This window comes from Cicer arietinum, chromosome 3, assembly GCF_000331145.2.
Source record: "Cicer arietinum cultivar CDC Frontier isolate Library 1 chromosome 3, Cicar.CDCFrontier_v2.0, whole genome shotgun sequence".
Taxonomy (NCBI): domain Eukaryota; kingdom Viridiplantae; phylum Streptophyta; class Magnoliopsida; order Fabales; family Fabaceae; genus Cicer; species Cicer arietinum.
Window position 1 is genome coordinate 24,347,269 of NC_021162.2, and position 10,426 is coordinate 24,357,694.

General features: G+C 33.8%; 1 long non-coding RNA gene and 1 other non-coding gene across 2 annotated transcripts in view; both read left to right on the forward strand.

Moving 5' to 3' along the window:
• Nucleotides 1–7,384, forward strand: part of LOC101488603 (uncharacterized) — a 28,671-nt gene extending 21,287 nt beyond the window's left edge. Inside the window, exon 7 of the long non-coding RNA XR_003470258.2 lies at nt 7,071–7,384. This is a non-coding gene — a long non-coding RNA (uncharacterized lncRNA). The remainder of the gene's footprint in view (nt 1–7,070) is intronic.
• Nucleotides 7,385–9,979: 2,595 nt separating this feature from the next.
• LOC113784238 (small nucleolar RNA R71) lies at nt 9,980–10,086 on the forward strand. Its single transcript, XR_003470259.1, has one exon. It is a non-coding gene; the product is annotated as a small nucleolar RNA R71 (small nucleolar RNA).
• The last annotated feature ends 340 nt before the right edge of the window (nt 10,087–10,426 follow it).

Consider the following 10,426-nt stretch of genomic DNA (forward strand, 5'->3'; position numbering starts at 1 on the left):
TTTAAATCCTAACAACAATTACTATACAGATTTACTAAAAGTTAGGCTTATAGAGAACATTTAAAAAAATTCACACCTTAAAGAATTATAAACTGAACTGCATAACATCTCAATAACATGTAGTCACTTTAAAACAAGAACAAATGTACAAAACCATATTAGGAGACATAATTTATTTTTCACGTATACCTGACACAATTTTTTTTTCTTTTCTTTTTAACTAATCAACATTTGTAGTGTATGCTATTTGTAATTTATAATTAAAATAATTTAGAACAACATACATTATAACCAAATAAGCAGATGCAATAAAAAGTCAATGATAAGCATATTGCCTCATATATTAGTACTGACAATGGGTCGTCGGGTTGATCAATTCCTTCTACTCATGTAGTCAAGTACTCAAGGTAAGAATAACTAAAAATATTGGGTCCAAACATAGATGATTAAAAGACTTTTAACGCGGTTGTAGTGTGGGAAGACGTCGTCACGTCTCCCACCTCTCTCAACACAGTTAAACTCCTTTTAACTTCACAAGTTTTTTTTTCTATAAGAAAAAAAAATTAGTAACTAGTACATGGACAAAAATACTGATAATAAACACACAATTCAACAATTAAAATTTCTTGTTGTTTAATCATATTCATCAAACAATGAAAATAATACTTTGCGCTCAACTCAACAACTAAAATATAAGGCAATAATTTAAAAATAGCATTAATAAGAACTCAATCACAGTTTATGTGAATTATAATTATTCCTATGCAAAAATAGCTAGCAGTCATGTTTATTTAACTTAGAAAACCAATTAAGTATAATCCATAATTCAATTTTTTTTTTCAACTCAATTAAATAGTCAAAATAATATTTCAAATAAGTAAAGGATAGTCAAATCAACTAGTGATGATGAACTTAATTGCCTAATACAATCAGTAACAACAATAGAAATGGCACTTAAATTAAACTTAATCAACAATCAGACAAAAGAAATATTAAATTATTTCACTTTTAAACACTCCTAACAACTCTAAACTCTATACACAAATTCCCTTCAAAACCATTTAGAACACCTAAACCACAAGCAATTTTATATTCACAAAATCAAAACACAAGTTAGAGCTCAACCACAAGAGAGCAATATAACGAGAAACAAAAAAAGTTTTTCCTATATCAAAAGCCAAATATAAAAATGCAGTACATCCCTTTCAAAACCAGCAAAATAAATTTTAAAAACAAAAAAATACTCTAGTTTTGTAAGAATCTTATTTCAATGAATTAGGTCCCCAGAGAAAAAGTTATGCTTGCTTAATGTAAGTCATACATACACGCTATATATGCAGGCCTTTGTCTGGTTTGTAAAATTTTCAAGAATAACTCTATATAAATTTATTCAAAATACTCCTATTTGCTAAGAAGTCTCCAAGTGAAAAACTCACTTACCCTGAAGGTTAACAACATCACTTATTCTTACCAACATCACATATTGTGTTTGATGTAGTGCTACCACATGAGTTCTACAACAGTGCTACGTTAACTATTTCAGTAAACGCTAATCAATAAATATCCCTTCAGCATGAAATATACAAGTTATAATGTTAAATCAGATTAGTTGTTCTGAGTAGTACAAGTGTTTGTTGGCTAACTCATTAAGTTAGTGGTATAAAGGAAAAGGCAAGTATACTTTCTTCTCTGGTAAAAAGTCATAAAGTCAACAATCACCTAGACAAAGATTAGCTTTTGACATCGCATGCAATTTAATTTTCCTCAAACACAATAAATAGCACACATACAAGTTTTTATAGATTCGCTCCTTAAACATTTTCTATTGAGAACTATGTGTATTTGTTTGTACTGCAACAAACATTATCAACATTCATGAGCAATAATGTCTCATCAGACTAATACCAACCATAATGCACAATAAACCTGCTTGCTTGGGACTAGTGTTTTAACTATATCATAGCAGAAATTAATCGTCGGTGATACGTCACTTAGTATCGAAATTTGAACAAACAATTAATTTATGTGAATGACAACACTGCTGAGGGCCAGAGTAGCCCAAGCTTACTTGTAAAAAAAACTAATTAATGGTAAATTGATAACTAATATTGCCAACAGTTATCTATACTAACAAATAGGCTAGTAAATTCTCCTTTATTTCTTTTTAGTTTTTTAGTGGTCTTTATACTTTTGGTCTAACCAAAAAAAAAAAAAGGCAGCATAAATAATCAAACAACTACTATAAAAATCTTACCCGATTATGGATATAACAACAATTTAGATATGAAACCGGCTACCAAAATACACGGATAACCCAAATATAAAAATTAGTGATACAAAATTAAGATTAAGCCTTTCTGCAACAAACCCATATCTTAATCAACAACCAACCCAATTTTCAGTTAATCGGCAAAGCTTAAACATTTCCAAGCTAACTATCAGTGAGCAATAAGAGGAAATGAAATACGAAAAAAAAAAACAAATAACAAGAAACAAAAAGGCAACAACAAAACTGACTAACACTGAACCGATGTTCGATCCACTCGACCTGATTGGACAGACCTGCTCTGATACCACTAATGTGACACCCTGAACCCAAATTGAAATAAAAAGTAAAATGCACTAGTTTTAAAGAGATTCGCAGCGGTTCCAATATAGAGTATATATATATATATATTTTTGGTTCAAGACATCACATTCACACTTACACAAAATGCTTGCATAAAAATTTTCAATAAAAAAAATTCTTAATATCGAATATAGTTGATGTTCATTAAATAAATACTTTTGATATAAAAGCAAGTTCTAAACTTAGAGACAATTAATTTCTACCTCTAAATAACCGATACAAATAACACAATTGATCAATCAAATTTACAAAAATCTAAATTGTTCATAACTCAACAAAATACGAAAAATTACTCCCACCCAATATCACCTATTCAGAGCGTGGATCCCCAATCGATAACCTGAAATAACTGCGCTCTCGCAAGCGCCAAACACAAGCAACGAGGGGTGAGCTTCGAAAACATGTAATAGTATAAAATAACTGAGAAGAACACGAAAAAAAATATTAAACACCGTATCATATCAAATCACAACCAACAAGAATAATCAAGGTAAAACATTGATACAATCCACAACATCAAGTAAGTAAATACACAAATCAAGTAATGTTATGCATGCTCTTATACTCTAGACTCCTCCTCTTTCTTTGGTACCATTCTAACTCTGAAGTACTTGGTTAGGAGGCTCGATACTATGCCACCACGCAAGTGGACGGACAATTCAAATTGGCCCTGTCCTCATAGATCCCTCAACTCAACCCGAGACACATATACGTGACAGTCGAGGTAAACGTGTGTTGCGTGGTAGCTCCCGACATTTGGAGTGCTACCTCCAAGTCACCTAGGAATTCCCCACCCGAATACCTCCAAGGTCTAACAATCTTGCCTTAAGGCTCAACAGCAGACCGCCACGATCAGGCTCATTCAGTTGTACTTCCCCGGAATCACTAGGCTTGTCAGGCCCTACCTATATGATGACCAAATAATCTCCACTTCAAAAATTATCAACAACTACTTTCTCCCCTCGTTGTCCTAGGTTACTTACTCCATTAAGAGAACCATCATTGGCACGGGTCGAATTCGTCACTATTCAATTAAACACAATACGCATTTCATGTATAATAAATATAATACTAGATCGTTCACACACATCACATCAATTGCAAGGCAAGTAATTACAATTCATCATATTTTATATCATATATCAATATCAAGGATAGATATAAACAAGGCACAAAATGCATCAAATACACAATTCTGCAATAATTCAACTATCACACGATCTTCAAAAATTAAATCAAACAACATCCTATAAAAGTTTCTAATTCACATTTTAACCTCACAAAATTCAAGTTTGCTCATTAGTCAATTATTACTCAAAGGGCTTCTGCCATACGTAGCGGGCCCCGAATGAATTGTGGGAAATATGGTATTCCCGTTCATCTCACTTAATTTATACTCATGCATTCAAACTCACTCTCACCCCATACCTCAATTTGACGCTTTCATAAGATATAAGGACCATAATGATTTTCAGCAACCATGAGATGTCGACAACACGCAACAAACGAGTCCAAAAGCATCGACGAATTTGCAGAGTCAATGAAACATGGCTGATAATTTACGCGGGTTATAAAAATCAATGTCACATAATTAATAAAAATATTAAGAGAATAAACATATTCGAAACGAAGTGAAACAAGTTATCAGAAAAGGCCTCACCGAAGTGTTGGAGCACCGACAGGGTCCGACATCAACTTCCCCGAAACAGACGAATGATTAGTGCTTCTTGAAGGTTTCGACGAGAGGAATCTAAAAACGTGTTGTCCCGAATTCAAGAAAACAACCACGACATGATTAGTGCTTCTTGACGTTGTCTGCATTTGTCTCATCTTTTGAGTCTGAATTGGGTTCCAGTGTCTTCATGAAAGTTGTAGCTATGGAATGTAGCTTTCCTTTGAACTTGGTTTTGACTCCAATTGGACATCTATAACTCCAGATATGGATGAAATACTCCACATAGTCATGTTGATTTCTCCCCAAAATTCAGCACTGTATTAAAACAAGGAAACAACGCAAAACTACGAAAAATCTCTACTTGATCAAGGAAATAAGAGCATAAACATTTCATTAAATCCACGAACTAAAATTAACAAAATATATCAAATAACTCCTTAAAGTAACTAATGATTAAAGATAGATTAGATTAAAAACAATGAAAAATATGCATATGATGAAGAGTCATCATAACCTCAAACTTAATCTATTGTTTGTCCCCAAGCAACAATTAATTTCAGATTTGGTACAGTTAAAATCAAACTTAAACTCAAGTTCTCAAATAAATCAAACTCAATTCTCAAAGTCCCAGCTACGACAAAACATTCATCATGCTCCATGATTGCTTACAAAAAAAAAACACAATTTGTACACTTTAGCATTCATTCATAAAGTTCAACTCTCGCTTCGCACAATTTCACCAAAATTTCCCTCAAGTGTTTAGCAAGGTTTATGAATTTATCACTCAAATCCTAGAACATGCATCACGCTACTATAGGCTTGAAAAAAATTCTAGTTAGCCATCACAATGCAACAAACACATACACGTTCGGAGGACCTTCGGGCTGTAATGTAGCTTAGGTAATGGTATGATATTTTGGGATAGTAGGCTGTACTACTTGGAGTTAGGTACAAATTTTCAAATTATTCTACCACTTTTTTTTTTTTTTCTTCTTCTTCTTCACATTTTCGTTGTGGAGATTCTCAAATATTGACAAAAGAACCAAGAAAATATTATTTTTCGAAGTAAACAAACTGAATTTTTTTTTCTTTTGATTATTTTTTTTATAGATTTTTTATTTATTTTATTTATGAGAATCACCACCCCAAACTTAAAAAGTTGTTATCTCATGGGCAACCCCAAACTTAGAATTTTACCAAGACGAGTCGGTGAGACTTTTTCTGCAGTTTTTTCCCATCATTTTGACTCTATTTTTGCTCCAAAATTTATTATTAATTATTTAACATTTACTTTTATGCTCCACATAATTTATCAGTCGCGTCTCAGCAATACTGTGAATTCGCTGTCTCTTCGGATTTGTCTGCTTTATGTTGTCAATTTGTGTTTTTGGTTAAAACTCTCATTGATTCATGGGTTTCATAAAGCCTCAAAATAAGGTAAGGGGTGAGAGAGCGTTTGAATTCATGAGTATAATATAATTTGAGATGAACAGAAAAACAACATTTCCCAACGATTCATTCGGGGCTCGCTACGTACGGTAGTAGCCCTTTGAGTGATAAATTGATTAATGTAAAAATATGGGAATTATGAGATTAAAATGTGGAATATAAATATTTATAAGGTGTTGAGTGATTTAACTTTGTTAAATGTGTGGTATTTGATATTATTGTGATGTTTGATTTATTTTTATTAAATGTGTGATATTTGATATTATTGTGATATTGGAAGTCGAATGAATTTTATGTATGTGTTTGATTAGACGTGTTTATGTGATGTGATAATAAAAGGTGGATGCATTTTGATAAGTTTATGTGATTAGGATGATGTATAATTAATAATAATGATGTTATAAATTTGTGATAAGTCTATGTTGTGATTTATGATTGATGATAGTGATACTATAAAATTTTGATGAGTTTATCTAATGAGATATGATTAATGATAGCGATTTTGTAAATTTATAATGAGAATATTGAAGTAACCCCATAGTTGATGAAATATAATGGTAATTCCAAATTGTGTTTGAGGTGACGGTCTTAATGAAGTATCATAGGCCAACGAGGGGAGAAAATAAATATTGAGAATTTGTGAGGTGGAGATTATTTTGTCATCATATAGGTAGGGCTTGAAAAGCCTAGTGATTCTGGGGAAGTACAATTGAATGAGCCTGATTGTGGCAGTCAACTATGTAGCCTTAAGGAAAGATTGTTAGACCTTAGAGGTATTCGGGTGGGGAATTCGTAGGTGACTTGGAGGTAGCACTACAAATGTCGGGAGCTATCATGCAACACACGTTTACCTCGACTGTCGCGTTTATGTGTCTTGGGTTGAGTTGATGGGATCTATGAGGATCTATGAGGACAGGGCCAATTTGAATTGTTCGTCCACCAAGATGGTGGCATAGTATCAAGCCTCCTAACCAAATACTTTAGAGTTAGAATGATACCACATTGTGAATTAGAGTCTAAGCTCATGCATAACATTGGACTTCCTTGGGATTGTTTTGTTGTGATTGATGTGTTTCAAAAGCGATAATAATTTTCTTAAATGATTTGACGTTATAGTGAAATGCATTGATTTTTCTTGAGAGGTTTTAACTTTATAATGTGATGTTTGTCCTTGAAGAATATTTGTGTTATGATACAGTGTATTATGATTGTTTGCATGTTCTTCTTACTTATATTATACTATTAACATGATTTCAAAACTCACCTTCTTCGTTGTTTGTGTTTGACTGGCGTGACCCTGTTTTTGCGCAATCACAGTTATTATAGGTTAATAAGTCTTGAAGTTCAAGTTTGGGAGAAACCTCGCCCTGATAGGTGTTACCGGGAATTTAGAGTTGTAATTTATATTTTAGTTATGTAATTACAAATGACTTTTTATATGAAAACCTTAGTACTAGTAAGTTCATTGAGATTAAATTGTTTTAATTGAGTAACAAAGTTTGAATTGTTCCATATGTACTTTGAGAAATGTAATATCCTAAATTAGTTACAAAAGTTTTTATTTCCTTGTAAATAAATTCTCTTTATCCGCTGCAAATTTTACTCAAAAAAATCTAGTATAAATTATTATATATGTCATTTTGGGGTTTAGGGTGTCACAACTTCAAGTAAGGTGATTGAATTAAAGTCAGGTCTTTGTCTTGTTATGTGGCTAGTAATCGAAAGAAAGGGCAAGACTCAAAGGGGATAGCAAACGATAAAATTTGCATAGGGTAGTTAAGAAGGCTCAAACAACCAAATAAAATTTTCTCAGTGTATGCATAAATTACAAGTGATGCAAGTCAGAATTAGTGTAAGTTTTCAAAGGGATAACACATGTCTAAATAATCACACAACAAACAATTAAAGTGTTTAGACCCAAAAGCTCACAGTTGAGATAATAAGAGAGAGTATGACCTATCTAAATGATGCCAAACATGTCATTGCAAATTTTTATTTATTTAAGAATATCAAGACTTCCACAACAAAAGAGTAATCAACAATGTATGCATTAGTGAACTCGTCGAATTGGGCAATGATATGAGCAAATAAATAGAATATAAATTTCAAAATCGCAAACAAATAGCTTAAGACCAACTTCAAGTTGTTAAAAAATCTTCATCATAGTGCACATTTACACACTATTACAAAGAAACAAATTCAAATAAAAATATAAGATTGCAAAAATAAAATTTACCTCTACCTATGGGTTGCCTCCCACGAAGCACTTCTTTAAAATCATTAGCTTGACGCCTCAACCATTGTCAAGGTGTATTATATGACACAAAGAGCACATCATCTTTCTCACCAAGGGATACATATTACAAGTGAGGTGATAATTTTTTGATTTCATTCCCTTTCAACTCCTCCCATATAGTATGGAAGCGGGTGGAGTGAGATGGTGATGCTTCTAACATGAATAAAACATCTTTTTCCCTTGGATCTTCACTATCTTTAATAACATCTTGTGGTAGGCATAACACTATTTCTAACAGTCGAATGTGTCCTTGATGTTCAACTTCTTCATCGACTATCAAATTGAAAATCTCAATTCGGCTGCACCTTTATCTTTCGTTTGAATGCTCCATGGCTTTTAGAATATTGAATGTAATTGTTTCCTCATTTACCTTAAAGATTAAGGGGCCATCTATCACATCAATCATAGCTCTCCCTGTTGCTAAGAATGGTCTCCCCAAGAACAAGGGGATATCATTGTCTTTCTCCATGTCTAGTACCACAAAATCCCCTAAAAAGATGAACTTATCTACTCTGACCAACACATCTTCCACCACCCCATATGGGTGTTTCATTGAACGATCCGCAAACTATAACATCAGTTGTGTGTCTTTGACTCTTTCAATGTCTAACCTTTTGTATATGGAAAGGGGCATAAGACTCACACTAGCCCCAAGATCACACAGGGCTTTCCCAAAAGTTCTATCCCAAGTAGCGCAAGGAATAGAGAAGCTTCCAGGATACTTGAGCTTAGGTGGTAGCTTCCTCTGTAGAATAGCATTGCACTCTTTGATAAGCATCACTATTTCACTGCCAGTTTTTGTTTTCTTTAACATAATCTCTTTCATGGACTTGGCGTAAGCCGACATCTGCTCTAGTACTTTTGCAAAAGGAATGTTAATTTGCAATTTTTTAAAAACATCAAGAAACTTACCAATTTTTTTCCCAGTTTCTTCCTTTCTTAATCTTTGAGGGAATGGAAGTCGCAGTTAAGGCTTTGGCAGGGCGTCCTTTTTCTACACCACAGATTCTTCCTCCTTTTCAAGAGTGATGTGCTCATCAACTGATGTCAGGGTGACCATTTCCTCCGAGTGGGTTAAAGTTGAAGTACTCCCACTCTTTTTGGCTTGAGTGACACTGCTTCACTTACCTTGTCACTCCTTGTTGTCACAACATTGACATTATTTCGCGGATTGGGAACTGTGTCACTAGGAAAATTTCTATGCACTTTTTGTGCTATTTGTTGAGCAAGTTGACCGAGTTGGGTCTCCAGATTCTTTATTGATGTTGAGTGATTTTTATGGATGGCGCTTGACTCTTCAATGAAAGAACATGTGCTTGTTACTAACTTTTTAATACCACTCTCCCAAGCAGTTTTTTGAGGTGGAACTTGATTTGCTTGAGCTCCTTGTTGACCTTGAGATCCACCATGTTGATCTTTCCATGAAAAGTTTGGATGATTTCTCCAACCCAAATTGTACGTATTAGAGTAGGGATTATTCTGTTTCCCATTGTTACCCATAAAGTTCACCTCTTTTGGTTCTTCAGTATCATCATCATCTGGTACTTCACAAGCTCCATTTTTATATGCTCCCCCACAAAAGTCACAACCAGTATGTTTCAGTAATTTGACAGGGGCCACTTAGGGTTGTATATTTAGAGCTGTCATCCCCTTCTTTATCTCAGCGGCAATAACATCTTCTATCTATTTTGAGAGTAGCTTCTCTTGAGCCAACCCAGCTTCCAGAACATTCAGTTCCAACATACCACTTTTTGACTCACCACCTCTATCAAACAACATCATTTGTTCATTTGATGCCATGATCTCAATAATTTTTCGTGCTTCTGATGTGGTTTTGTAATTGAAAGAACCACCTACTGTAGCATCCAACATAATTCTAGTGCCAGGCCTCAAACCATTACAAAATATTTGCATTTGAATAGTGTCGTCATAAACATGATTGGGGCATCCTGCTAGTAAACTCTTGAACCTTTTGTAAGTGTCACAAAGAGATTCTCCTTCTTTTAGTTTGTAACCAGAAATCTCTTGCCTTTTTCTGACGAACATAGCTAGGGGGAAGTATTGTTCCAACAACTTAACTTCAAGGTCATCCCATATGGTGATACTACCGTAGGATAAAGAACTAAGCCACTCCTTAGCATCATCTTTCAATGAAATTGGAAATAGTCTCAACTTCTTGCCTTCTTTAGAGCAACCATCTACCTTCACTGTTTCACATAGTTCAAAGAAGTTTGTGAGACATCTATTGGCATCTTCGTTATGTTTACCATGAAAATGAATCCCCTTTAACTCTCGGTATAGAGCGAGACTTATTTCAAACTTGTTGACTGTAGTTGGTTGGTTATGGATGGTCAATCGAGCACGATTTCTATTTCGA